Source organism: Lissotriton vulgaris, chromosome 11, assembly GCF_964263255.1.
Source record: "Lissotriton vulgaris chromosome 11, aLisVul1.2, whole genome shotgun sequence".
NCBI classification, from domain to species: domain Eukaryota; kingdom Metazoa; phylum Chordata; class Amphibia; order Caudata; family Salamandridae; genus Lissotriton; species Lissotriton vulgaris.
Window position 1 is genome coordinate 235,546,908 of NC_141699.1, and position 14,510 is coordinate 235,561,417.

Here is a 14,510-nt window from a genome sequence, read left to right on the forward strand (position 1 = left end):
TGAGGCAAGCTTAATGCCCAGAGTTACCGAGTGTGTTCCCTGGTTAGAGTAGGCACTGAGGCGAGAATTATCGAGTCCATTGACCCCTGTTTCACAACCCTGCCGCGTCGGGAATTGAACCCTGTTCCCAGGCCATTCTCTGCTTACAGGTCTGCCGCCTCTAACCAGTGAGCCACACCTCTAAGTGTTAAGGATAATTCCATTGTTTTAAATACTGAGTTTTTTAGCATGTTTTTTAAATTTGTGAAATTCAGAGCGATTCCTATGTATTCTTAGAAATTAACCAACTGAAAGATTATTACACAGGGTGCTTGGGTAGAGACTATCATACAATAGCAAAGAGTTCTGTGCCATTTTTTTTTTGGTATGGTTCCAAATGTATATATCCATCCTTTAGATAGAGTAATACATCTAAGAATGTAAGTTGACTCCTACCATATTTAGAGGTAAAAAATGAGTGGTCATTCCAGTTATTGAACGATTGAGTAAACTTGAGACGCAACTCAGAATCTCCCTCCAAATAACGAGGATGTCATCAATATATCTCTTCCATAGTTTGAGGTTGTTCAAGAAAAGGTACTTGGATGAATGGATATATGTGTTTTCAAAACTGTGCATGTATAGATTCACCAGTTTGGGGCAAAGGTACTGCCAATCAAAGTTCCTGGCAACTGCCAATATATTTGGTTTTAAAACCTATGGTTGAGTGAAGGTTCTCATACTTAATAAAATAGAATTTTTCGGGAATACAGGTTTCCTAATTAACGACACATACCTTGTTGTGTCTGTAATGTTATTTCTATAGCACCCATAGTTCCTGGAACCAACAACTGCAGTGATGTTGTTATGCACAAGGGATATAGTTTATCATACTTTCCGAGAAATTATTTTGCTGCTGCAATATGGCATATATATATATATATATATATATATATATATATATATATATATATATATATATATATATATATATTTTCTCCAATCCTGACGAAAAACAGTAGCAATCAGGCGCTGACTCCGTGGGGTCATGTTCAGAAACAAGTATTTTATTTTCTTAGTGCATTAGGATTGACGCGTTTCGACGGTCAAAGCCGCCTTGCTCACAACACAGAGCAAACAATGAGTCATTGCTTTTAAACATGTCAACCTTTGATTGGATCTCAGAAAGGTTTCCCCGTAGTCATGGTTACAAGTTACAAACTCACTGGAAAGTTACAGCATTTTATGTAGTACAACTGCTCTTACTTATTAACAGCAACCTAAAGGTTAAACCACATATATTCCATGCTGTGTAAATGATGGACAATTAATATCATTGTCGACTTTAAATTTTTGCCGAAAAACATTACACCCTTGCAAATTTTTAAGTGAATGCATGTAAACTATGTATCGCAATGTGTATTAAGACAAATAAAGTAGTTCAATCTACCGTGTGAGTACAAAAAGCATGATTGTACTTGAAATTACAGAATACTGGGTCTAGTGCCCGTTTTATAATCCAGAACCTTGAAAATCCCGAGGTTCAATGTGTGTGAACACACATAATTGTTTTTTAAAACAATTTTAGAATTGAGCCCAAGTGGGCAATGGCAACACATTGTATGATTAGTAATACATAAACATCACATTGAGCTAATTGTTAAATGCACAAAATAGCAATGTTAAAACAGTGAGATATATAATTTAAGAGGACAACCAAAAATAAATTCTGTGAGCATATACACTGCAATTCAGATAGGTGACATGTATCATATATATATAATTACATTCTGATCTCTGTTACCGGAAGAATGGTTTGGGAGCTTACTGGATCAATTCTGTTTTACATTATTATGGGAATCATAAATGTACACTAAGTGCTTCATCTGCATTAAGGCCATGCGGCGTCTTACTGTCCAGGAGAATAATGTACCGTGATTCCAGTCTCCTAAGGGCTAATTGTCTGTTACCCCCTCTGACGCTTTTTTTCACATGGTCTATTACAAAATATTTGATGTTATCTGCATTGCCTGCGTGTGTCATGTTAATATGCCTCGCCACTGGATACGTAGGGTCGTTGTTTTTTATGGCCCTGAGGTGTTGGAGCACTCTTACGTGGACCGGGTGTATTGTACTCCCCACGTATTGTTTATTACAGCTACACTGCAATACATAGACTGCGAAGTCTGTTTTGCATGAGTAATTTGCTCGTATCTCTAGTGGGGTTTTTCTGTATGGCACATTTACCTGGGTAACATTCGTGCCATACTGACACGCTTTGCACTTAGTGCACTTAAAGAAACCATTTTTAGTTTTTAGCCATGGCAGTTCTTTCTTTTTTAACACTGGAGCATTGTCAACTAGTTCTTCCCTCATACTCTTAGCTTTCCTAAAAGTGAGTTGTGGGTTCTTGGTACAGCACTTGCCTATTACCGGATCATTCCGAACTATAGGCCAATGTCTGTAAGTTATGTTTCTCACTTGTTTATGGTAAGCATTATAACCTGTAATCAGACGTGGGATTCCTGTATTGGACTCAGATTTAGGTTTTGCAGTTTTGACACTGAACAGTAGTTCTTTTCTGTCTTTTAGGTCACATTTTTGTTCTGCCTTTTCTAGTGTTTGTTCTGAATATCCCCTTAGTTTTAGTCTGCTGAACAGTGAGGTTTTGGATTGTTTGTAAGAGGTGGCTGTACTACAGTTTCTTTTCATGCGGAGACACTCTGCATATGGTATGCTGTCAATTGAGTTTGGAGGGTGAAAACTAGAAGCATGCAGGATAGTGTTACCTGCAGTCGGTTTGCGGTAGGTGTTGCTTTCGATTTCATTGTCTACGGCTAACAATTCCAGGTCTAAGAAATTTATCCTATTAGTACTTGTATCACAAGTGAATTTTAGGTTTAGACTGTTTTCATTAAGCCTTTCAGCAAACTCTCGGGCACTGGATTCACTGCCTTTCCAAATTAGGAAGATGTCGTCTATATACCGACAGTAAAATCTTACATTATCTGTCATTTCCTCCATATGTTTCACCCTGAGTACTTGCTCCTCCCACCAGCCCATATGCAAATTAGCATAGCTGGGGGCGAAGCAAGTACCCATGGCCGTCCCCTGTATCTGTTTGTACAGTAATTTATCAAAACTGAATGTGTTGTTTTCCAAACACCACTCAACCATTTGGAGTAACATCTGTGTATGTTTATACAGATCTAGGCTGCGGCCTCCCAAAAAGTGTCTTATAGCATTAAGTCCATCTTGGTGTCTTATGCTCGTGTATAGACTTTGAACATCAAGTGTGACAAAAACATAATTTGGGTCCCATTTGATATCATAGATTTTTTTCAAAAAATCACCACTGTCTCTCGTGTATGAGGGTAGGTCCTTTACAAAGGGTTGCAGGAAGGAGTCCACAAATCGGCTTGTGTTTTCGAAGAGACCTCCAATGGCGGAGATTATTGATCTTCCCGGTGGGCAAGTCGAGTTCTTATGTACTTTTGGGATTAGATATAAATTTGGCGTTATGGGATAATTGTTCCGTAGGAACTCAAATTCATTCTTTGAAATTATCCTCGCTGCTTTCCAGTCATACAGACTTCTGTGGTATCTTTCTTTTATGTTGATGATGTTTGTTTCACTAATCCTTTGGTAGCATTCTCTGTCAGACAATTGTGATAGCGCTTCAGCATTATACATCTCTAGTGGCCAGAGAACTACGTTACCACCTTTATCCGACCAGCGCACAACTACATCGCTTCTTTCTCTTATTTTGGTCATAACCTTTTCATAAGCCAGTCTTTCATTTGTATGTGATTTGTTGAAATCATTGCTACTTGACCATGATAGGGTTTTGAGATCACTGATGACTTTTTCAGAGAAAATGTCTATGCAGTCTTTTGGCATAATTGGACAAAATGTGGATTTTGGCTTAAAATCCGTCTTTGATGAACTCCCAATGCTTATACCCGCATGCTCTGCTGCTTCCTGGGTGTCCATTATTTCACTTGTTTCGGCTTTGTCCAGTTCAGCCATTGCCCTGATAAAAACCATATCGTCGACTTGCCAATTTGTGGTTCCTAGTGAAGCTATCTCCGTATTGTTCATCTCTCTGGTGTTGAAGAAATGTTTTTTTAATTTCAGTTTTCTTGTAAACTGATGCAAATCTATCCGAGTCTGAGTGTAATTGAAGTTTGTCCGTTTGCAATATGTTAATCCTAATGACAAAGTTTCTTCTTCTTCTTTTGTCAGAGCCATGTTTGTTAGATTGATGACTGTGTTTTTGTCTTGCATGTTTTCCTCAAGTTGTGTTCCCATTATCTTCTGTTGTATCGTCTGTAGTTCTGTTTCTTTGTATTGTCTTTTTGCTGTTTTGCATTTGCTCCATCTCCTGTTTTTTCGTTTCCTGCTTTTCGTGAGGTTGCAGCCTTGTCTTGTGTCGAGTTCCTTCGGCCTCGCAGTGGCCTTAGGGTTCTCAGTCTTTCCTCGCGTAAAAAATCTAGCTCGTCTACAGGAGTGGGAATTTCTTCATCTGCCGTCGTCGTTTCCGATGTGCCGGGTTCTGATTCGGCTCCAGAACTTACTTCTGATTCTTCTGGTGTTCTGTAGTCCTCTGTGTTTGAGGTGGTTTGCTTTTTCTTTCTGTAGTTGTCATACTTTTTTGCAAACGTGTAGATCCGCCCTTTTGTATAGTCTGCGCGGTCTCTCTGGAATTTTTCAGCTTTGTGGTCTTTTATTGTTTGCTCGTATTTGCTCACACGCGTTTTTATATCAGTCATATGTTTGGTTATAAAATCTTGGTCTTCTTGTTTATCCAAATCCTGGGCAATGTTGGATAATTGCGCCAAAAGTTTTTCTCTATCTGATGTCGCATATTTTATCAAGATTTCCAACATGTTTTTAGATGACTGTGCATTGTTATTAGCCCATTCTTCCAACATTTTTGGGTCCGGATTATCATATGTTGGGGCAAGAAGAATTCTTAGGCCTCTGGGTACCCTGTTGACCTCCAGGTACCTACGCAAAGAAGTACACTCCCACCACTTAGAGATTTCTTGTTTGCGTAGTCTTTCATATTCTCTGAGTAGTGTCTTCACATCAGATTCTTTTGTTGACGGTTTATTTTTGTCACTGCCACTTCCCTTTCCAGTGCTGGATTTTTTGTCTACATCTTCAAAGATGTCGCGCGCTGCCTCCATGCGCTCCCTTTCCCAATCCTCCGCCATCCCGCACTCGTTTTTAAGATAATATATAGTCGTTTCTGACACCCACTGTCCGTTTCGGTCTCACTGACAAGTTCCGCTTCGGACTACCTCTCCCATAAGCCACCTGTACGGATGTTAGCGCGCTTGCTCTCAGCACTTGCAGGCTTACCTGGATTCTCCGATGCCCTCCGGCACACAAAGTATCCTGCTCACCCTGTTCGTGCCGATCGCTCACGCAGGCTCTTTCCGATCGTTTGGCTTGGGGGTGCTTCCCTTTCTTCTCCTCGAAGAGATACCAAATCGTTCTGCCCGTTAAGGAAAAGTGCTCCAAATCGAGGTGGGTCAGCGTGCGGGGCTCAGGCTTCTCCCGTAATACTTTCTCCAATCCTGACGAAAAACAGTAGCAATCAGGCGCTGACTCCGTGGGGTCATGTTCAGAAACAAGTATTTTATTTTCTTAGTGCATTAGGATTGACGCGTTTCGACAGTCAAAGCCGCCTTGCTCACAACACAGAGCAAACAATGAGTCATTGCTTTTAAACATGTCAACCTTTGATTGGATCTCAGAAAGGTTTCCCCGTAGTCATGGTTACAAGTTACAAACTCACTGGAAAGTTACAGCATTTTATGTAGTACAACTGCTCTTACTTATTAACAGCAACCTAAAGGTTAAACCACATATATTCCATGCTGTGTAAATGATGGACAATTAATATCATTGTCGACTTTAAATTTTTGCCGAAAAACATTACACCCTTGCAAATTTTTAAGTGAATGCATGTAAACTATGTATCGCAATGTGTATTAAGACAAATAAAGTAGTTCAATCTACCGTGTGAGTACAAAAAGCATGATTGTACTTGAAATTACAGAATACTGGGTCTAGTGCCCGTTTTATAATCCAGAACCTTGAAAATCCCGAGGTTCAATGTGTGTGAACACACATAATTGTTTTTTAAAACAATTTTAGATATATATATATGTTATAGTTTGGAATTAGCATTTAAAAAAACCTTAGAAATTCACTGAAAAAAACATAGGTTTTGGGGGTGTTATAGTTAGCTGGACATTTAACTCGTACAAAATCATTCCTCCGTTATAGTTAGTTGTACTAACTATAACTTGCGCACCCACAATCCACTGCTGATGATGTCACATATTACATCATTCATGACATGGTCAGTGAAATCACTGATGACATCTCAAATTACATCACTGATGATATCACTGATGACATCATACAGTGAAAGTGGTTTGGTTCAATATTTAAATATATATTATATATATAGCAATCTGCATTGAAGAATGAGTGGAAGCATAAGTGTCCAGATAAAGGATTTATTAGCACTGTGATTGACTGTTTAAGTCACTAATTTAAAGTGTTTCACTAAATATGTGCGATAGTGATGTAACTGTGTAAATATCTGTATCACTCTGTCTCTTGATGTGTAAACTACTGCATAAGTTAGATAGTAGCTATGTGAAAGTCTTTATTAGTTATTGATTAGTTAAGATAGTATTTGTATGGGAGAGTACATATATATGTGTGTTTGGGTGGAAGGTGTGTGACTGTCCAAAGATGTATAAATACATGATTTAGTAAGTATAAAAGGTTAAGACTGCATGTTTAAACAGTTGTTTGGGTAAGAGAATGTCTTTATGGGTGTAATTATGAGTACATATATTTCTCAATGATACATGTCCAACAAAGTAGAAATATAAAAGACAGTGCATGTGACTGTTGTTGTATATAAATAAGTATACATAAGACTCAGTGATTGTATAAGTGACTGAATGGATAACTGTCTACTGATTTAATAACCCACTATAAATATGAGTTACTATGTATATGCATTAATGAAGAGGTGTTTGATTAAGTGTGTAGCTGACTAAATGCATGTTTAATCAATTGTTTGTGTAAGTGAGTAGAATGACTGCATAAGTGAATAAGATATGTGCTGGTGTGTAATGTTGATGTAGGTGTATAAGTATATTTATTTGTATGTTATTTTCTTTATTAACATGTATGAGTGAATATATAGGTAAGTGTTAGAATGTGTGTATTGATGTAGGAATCACTGAGTGGGTTTTTAGAAGCTTGTATTGGTGTATCAATGCATTTAGATATGGCACTCCATATTTCATAATTAGTGTTGAAAGGTTATACTAGTGTATGATGAGGTGTATCAGATTGTCACGTGGATGATGTCATCAGTGATGTCATTTGAGATGTCATCAGTGATGTCATCAGTGATGGCACTGACCATGTCATGAATGATGTAATATGTGACATCATCAGTAGTAGATTGCGGGCGTGCAAGTTATAGTTAGTACAACTAACTATAACTGAGGAATTTCAATGGTTTTGTAAGAGTGAAATGTCCAGCTAACTATAACACACCCAAAACCTATGGTTCTTTCAGTGAATTTCTAAGGTTTTTTAAATGCGAATTCCTAACTATAAGATGTCTGAAACTTAGGGTTTTTTCAGTGAATTTCGAAGGTTTTTTAAATGCTAATTCCTAACTATAACATGTCTGAAACCTATGGTTTTTCAATGAATTTCGAAGGTTTTGTAAATGACAATTTTTAAATGTATTAATTGTTATATTTTATTTTTATACTGATTTACTACATTTTTTACTCACAGAGCTGCATTTCTGAGAGGTGTAAAAAGGGGTGTGGCCTCTGAACACCTCACTGCAGCGCAGCTCCCTGTCTCATACTGGAGGTACCTGGTGGGCTAGTTGGCCCCCAGGGACCCTCAAGATTGAAGAGGAATTAATTCCTCAACTTAAAACTCCTCACAGGGTGTGTTTATACAATGGTAATGAAGGGGGCGGGCCTGAGGTGACATGTCTGCAAACACGCCCTGTGGTGTGTTTTAAGTTGGGTAAAAAAATTCCTGGGGCTGCGGAGGGGCACGTGCATTTGCCCCGGGGGTGGAGGTCCCCGGGGCAGTGTGAGGGGGATTGGGCCACCCCACACTTTTTTTACAAACATGCCCCCAGGAGTTGGCCCCCCATGGGCTAATTATCATAGAAGTGCGGGAGCCCGTGCTTCGATTTTTTTTTCAGCCGATTAAAAAAAAAAAATAACTTTGGCGCCTAGTGGGTCAGGGTGTTTCTACCCTGCCCACTTTTCGCTTTTTTCACGTTTGTTTATTAGGTTTCTTGTCCCTCCCTTCTACCGAGGCACAAGATGGCTGCCAACACTTCCTGATTTGGAGTGTTGACAGCCAATTAGAATACAGCTCGTGCACGGCAGGGTGCGCTTAGAGTGCACAGATCCTGTGCGGCTATAGGTTTATATGTACTTTGGAATGTAATTTTCTCAGGAACTACTGAACGGATTTATACAATTTAAGCAAAGTCACGAGTACGAACTAAGGACTACTTCTTTGCCAAATTTGGTGTAATTAAATTCAGCAGTGTGGGCTGTAGCTGCGGCTAAAGGTCCTATGGGAAATTGCATGGGGAAACCCCTTTTTTTCTCATCCCCTGCTTCACAAATCACCCCAAAATTGTCAGGATAGGAGCGGACCGGAGCGCCCCACCAAGTTTGAGAATTTCGTGAAGATTTGTCAATGGGCGCCAAAGTTATTCCAAATAGAATGTTGCGGATTTTGTATGGAAAATAGGTCCTAACTATAACTACCTACTGGCGACCGTCAGTAGGTAATACATATATATATTGATATCAGAAACTGCCATTTGATTGATAAGGAATGGCATTTATAACTAAGCCAAAGTTTGAATGGTTACTAACTTCACTTGAACCCAAAAATAACAATCCAGGATCATATCACACATTACTCTTTCTATTTTTAAGTTTACAGGACTTAATAATTGATTTTAGTACTCTTTATGAGAAATGTGTGTTTTTTCAAAGTAAACTTGGCATGAAAGTAGAACTTAACTATAAAAGCGTGTTTTTGTTGATTTGATGTAAATCATTCCGTAGTTTTTGAGACTAGCATTTTAAAAAGTTGCAGAGCAGGCTTTTTAGGGCTCACACTTGTGTAATCTGTTGCTTTAAATTGAAAGTCATGAATGTCAAGTCGTATATATCAGTCTGAATATTTTTGGGAAAATGGTCGGCTGGATGTGGACTCTCAAAAATGATGTTCCCATCATCCCTAAACTCATGAGTTGCAACTTCCTTTAAAATGTCCTGTTGTGGGAAAAATGTTTGGACTGCCTTGGTGGGCCACCCCCAGAGGTGACAGACTCAAAGAGAGTAGTTAGGCATGGAAAATTAAAGTCATAAAAAAATGCACAAAACTGTGCGCAACTCATGAGTCAAAAGCACATTGCAAGCTCACAAGTGTTAATTTAGGTGGCAGAATCAACCACCACTTTTTGAGTGACTCACAAGTTGCTTCTGACTCACAAGCTTCAGTCACTGTGAAAAAAAGGCACACCAAAAGCCAGACACTACAATGAGTAAGTTTGGGGTGATTAATGATTGTGTAACTGAATTTGAGCTTCAACTCGAGCACCTGCTTTACTTTATCTATTAGAGCTTCCTGTTGAAGCTGACTTTTGTAACTATTTTAGAATGGCTCTAGCAGCTAGCCGGGCTATTCTTAAAGAGTTACAAAAGTCAGCTTGAACTTTTGACCCAATCCGTTCCTCTCGCGGATTTTGCGGGAAATTCGCAAATCTCGCGGATTGCGAATTTACCGAAAATCCGCAAAATCCGCGAGCGGAACGGATTTTCCGCCCATGCTTACAAAGAAGCATCCTAAAGCTGTTCCTTCCAAATACTGAATCAGTATAAGATATATCAATGTTTTGCTGCTGCAATATTGCAATAAAACATTGAAACGTTACTGATTCCTGATTTAGGATGGTAACTCATTCACAAAAAGGAAGTTGTCTCCTTTGAACTACTTCCTGTTTGTGAGTTTATAAAAAAAACATTGTCGCATTTACAGGCACATGCATCACCCTGTTTTGCGGGTGCGCCTGCAAAAAAGGCTCCTGCGATGCATCAAACTGTAAGGCTCTCGCAAATTAGGAATTCAAAATGTATTGCTTTTACTTAAATTGCAATTGCATCATGAAATCGCAAATAGCGATTTCGCTAATAGGGGTAGCAAATTACTATCAAGTTGAACTTGATGATAATTTTCTAAAGTTTTGAAAAATGCACTAAAGTGCATTTTTCAATGTTGCAGGGTATGCACACACTAGCAGCCTGTCCCGACCTTGTCCGGGAGCTTTCAGGCTTCCCCCTACCCCCGCCTGCCCCGACATTGCCCAGCAGCCTGTTCCCCCGCCCGCCCCGTCCCCCGCCTGCCGCCTGGGCCGACCCTCGCGTGGCCGGAGTCAATCCCCGCCCCCGTCCCCGACCCCCGCCTGCCCCGACATTGCCTTTTGTCCATTCCCCGCCTGCAGCCCGTGCCCCCGTCCGCCCCGTCCCCCGCCTGCCGCCTGGCCTGACCCTCACGTGGCCTGAGTCAATCCCAATCCCCATCTCCGTCCCCTGCCTTCCCCGACCCCCGCCTGCCCCGACATTTCCTTTTGGCCGTTCCCCGCCTGGCCCGACACCCGCCTGCTTACCTTTTTCGCCGCTCCTGAGGTCACAGCTCCTCGCCGCTCTGCTCCTCACCGCTTGTCCACCGCCGCTCCTCCCCCGCACCATGTCCGCCTCTCCGTGCTGCTCTTCACTTGACAGCTCCTCCCCGCGCCTTGGTTGAAGAATTGCATATGGAAGTAGATCTCCGCTGGGCAGTAATTTCGAAAGTGAAAAGAGACCAGAAAGAGAACAGAAAGAGAAATTATCATCAAAAAGAAGCCCTATTGATTGTCAAATTTGACACAACAGTGTCAGGGCTCAATGAACTTTCGGAATTAAACACATTGTAATTTCCCCCATCCTGGAAAACCCTGCATTTCATGCCTTTGTTTTAATGAGTGACACCTGTATAATTACCAGGGAACATCCTGGTAAATGAGCATGACTTTAAAGACTGGCTTTCAGTATACATCAAGACATGGCACATCGAGTCGGTGGAATGCCATGCCCCTCTTTTTGGTAGTAGCAACACTTGAACAATTACCATGTAACATCTTGGTAAATGAGCATGACATTACAGACTGGAGTTTTGTTTAAATCAAGATATGGCACATCGAGTCAGGTGGAATGCTGTGGACTTTAATACAGTGGAGAAATCTTTAGCCAGCGACTCAAACAGACGGACCACCCCGCCCAAAGTATAATATGCATAAGAGTGATACTGCAATACACCTTTAATCAGCGGAGAGACCACGAGTCCCAGACTCGAGAGCACGAGCAGCCCCGCCTTAAGGACAGGATTATGGGTTGCCGCAAGCACGTCCATTGGTTGAGATGATTGGATGTATGACGGAACAACGCGTACCATTTCAACGCGTGCCTTTACAACGCGTCTTTAACAACGCAAGTCGTTACAACGACTTGCATTGTTGGGCGCGGATAGTAAATAGTATATTTTACTATTCTAACACCAGTCCCCGCGGATAGTAGGGAAGATGTTGGAATAGTAAATATACTATTCTTTATCCTTTAGCGCCCTCCAGCGCAAGTCGTGGTTACGACTTGCATTGTAAAGGACGCGTCGTAAAAGCACTGCGGGGTAACATCCGCGTTGAAAAGGATGTTCCCCGGACAATTACCCAGAAGTACGGTGACTCGAGAGAAAGCAAGGTGAGGAACTCTGCATACAACGCCGCTATTTTACTATGCCACTTTTTCGTTATTATTTTAGGATAAGGAAATAACACTGAGGCACTAAAGCTTCCCGTTTTTTCCAGCAAACCGCGGAGGTCACACGCGATTAATCACGCTTTGACAAACTGTCCGGCTAAAAACTTTGACGCTAAAGGAAAGGTAAGGACTCTTCCTAGTTCCGAGCAGGGATTAAAAGTCTCCTTACTCCACTTGATAACATCTCCGTTTAACAGTAGCAATTGATTTCTTTGTACAGGACACTGTGGAATCGATACTACCATCAGTGGATTACAACTACCACGGAGCAGATTTTTTTAAATAGCCTTCAGGTAAGTTCCATTACAGTGGTCTAGCCTGCTGAATTCTTTAGTGTAAGCTCCAATGATGGGACGGTTATGCCTTTTTCTCTCTTTTTCTCTTTTTTTTCTCATGCAAGTATCCTGTATTAACCATGGGGCAAATATAATGAGGATTCATGCAGAGGGGGGTCAAAGCTGGTACACTTTTAACTCAGCACGCCCGAAATGAACCCACCAAGAAAATCAGTACCTCAATTAGATTCTCAATTAGAACTCTTGTCTTCACACAACAACAAAATACATGCTACTTAATGCTTCTCTTCACCAACTCTCAAAATACGTTGATGACATACCACTACCCTAGATGTCTCCAGAGCAGGAACAGGAACTAGAAGGATTCATTACGCCACCTGATATGAAGGAAGCAATACAATTACTTGCTACAGGCAAAACTACTAGCCCACATGAGCTCCTGTTAGAGTTTTATGAACATATGCTAACCTCCTGATCTCAAAAGTAGAATATCGATACAAATCTGCTTACAATGAAGGTCCCCTTCCTCCCACTCTCTGTGTGGCCCTACTTGTCTCCACCGCAAAACCCGGATAAAGCGTTACTAATTTCACCTCTTACAGGTCTCCAGTGAACCTAAATATGGATTGTAAAATGCTGGGTTGGATCGCAGCCGATTGAATGCTGCCTTTTTTCCCCCACCTGGTCTATACAGACCAAAATGTGTTTGTGCCCAGAGGAAGTACATCACCGAATATCTGTAGGTTGTTTCAGATTATAGAGTCAGCTCCCATGATCTTCCCCTGGGTAGTATTAGGCCTGGCCTTAGACCTAGAAAAGCATTTGACTATCTTGACTGCCGGTACCTTTTTGAGTTACTCAGAAGGCTTGGATTAGGCAGAGCATGCTCAATTTGCTCGAAATACCTTACACAAACCCTTCTTCCCTCTTCGGAAATGAAGTAAAAATTCGACTATCCAACAAGATCCTCCCACTTTAAGGTCTTATCTTCCTCAGCTAAGGAACGATTGTTCCTTACCTTTTTTAGTCATTGACTCTAGAGACATCAATCATTCCCCTGAAGCATTCTCTCTCTTCTGTGTCTTGCTAACATTCACACATCGCTCTGTTACATATCGTTCCTTTTCTGACCTAATATTATGTCCAGTCCTTTTATGCTCTCATCTTTACTCTTATAATTTGCATTTTGCAGGTGATTGCAATGCATTGTTCTTCATGCTCGACACCATGTTTGTACATTGCCACCAGTTTTATCACGTCCTTCTTTGTCCTTTCTTGTCTAATGCTCTATTCACCCGATAAGATATTGCTTATTGGTTATTGGTTATTGCCTGATTATTGTGTCAAGCCCTTTTGTTCTCTTCCCCACTCTTACCATTTACGTATGCAATATTGTTCTTCATGCCTTATGTTATGTCTGTACATTTCCACAGTTTGTATTTAATTTACCTTTACTCTGTATTTTAAATTGCTATTTCACCCATAAGGGTCTTGTTCATGCTATAATAAACTCTAAAAATAAATAAAATAAATAAATACCTTAATAGTCAGTAGCCGTATCTAGCTCTTTAAGCATCAGCCCCATACCACTGCACCCTGATGCCTAAATCCGATAAGCGCACCGCTCTTGCCTCTCGTCTGCCAATCACTTTATTGTCTTCAAACCTGCCTAAAGTTAAATATTTCAAATATATCTATGTTTTTTTCACTTTGTGCCACCTTTTTTCAACATCAGCTGAAACACCAATCTGACAAAACTGCTACACAGGACATCTTACATTTGGTGAATCACAATAATTGTTATCAACGCCGGCTAACAAAACATATCTCACCTCGCGGAGACATTTAGGAAGTTGAATCACTCTTTTTAATAGTATTATCAAACTTGTACATACTTTGAAAACCACAGACACAAAGGGCCCATTAGGATGGCGGGCGGATAGCCCCGCCGGGCCGTCTGTAGCCCGCCCGCCATTCATACCTGAAAGACCCCCCGCCATATTAGTATGGCTGGGGGTTCCGCAGCGGACAGAAAGACCGTCCACCGCTTTTCCGCCAGTTGACTCATCCACTGGGCGGAAAATTAGCATGATATGGTGGCAGTGTCTGCAAGATACCGCCATCCATATTACAATGCAGGCGGAGAGCAACCTTTCCATGACGGCAATGCAGTTTTTGCTGTGTGGGGCTGTTGAGGGGGTGCACATGGGGGGTACCTATGGTGCCCCCAACATTTGCATGCACAAGGTGGCAGGCACCGCGCAGTGCCTGTCATGTTGTGCAT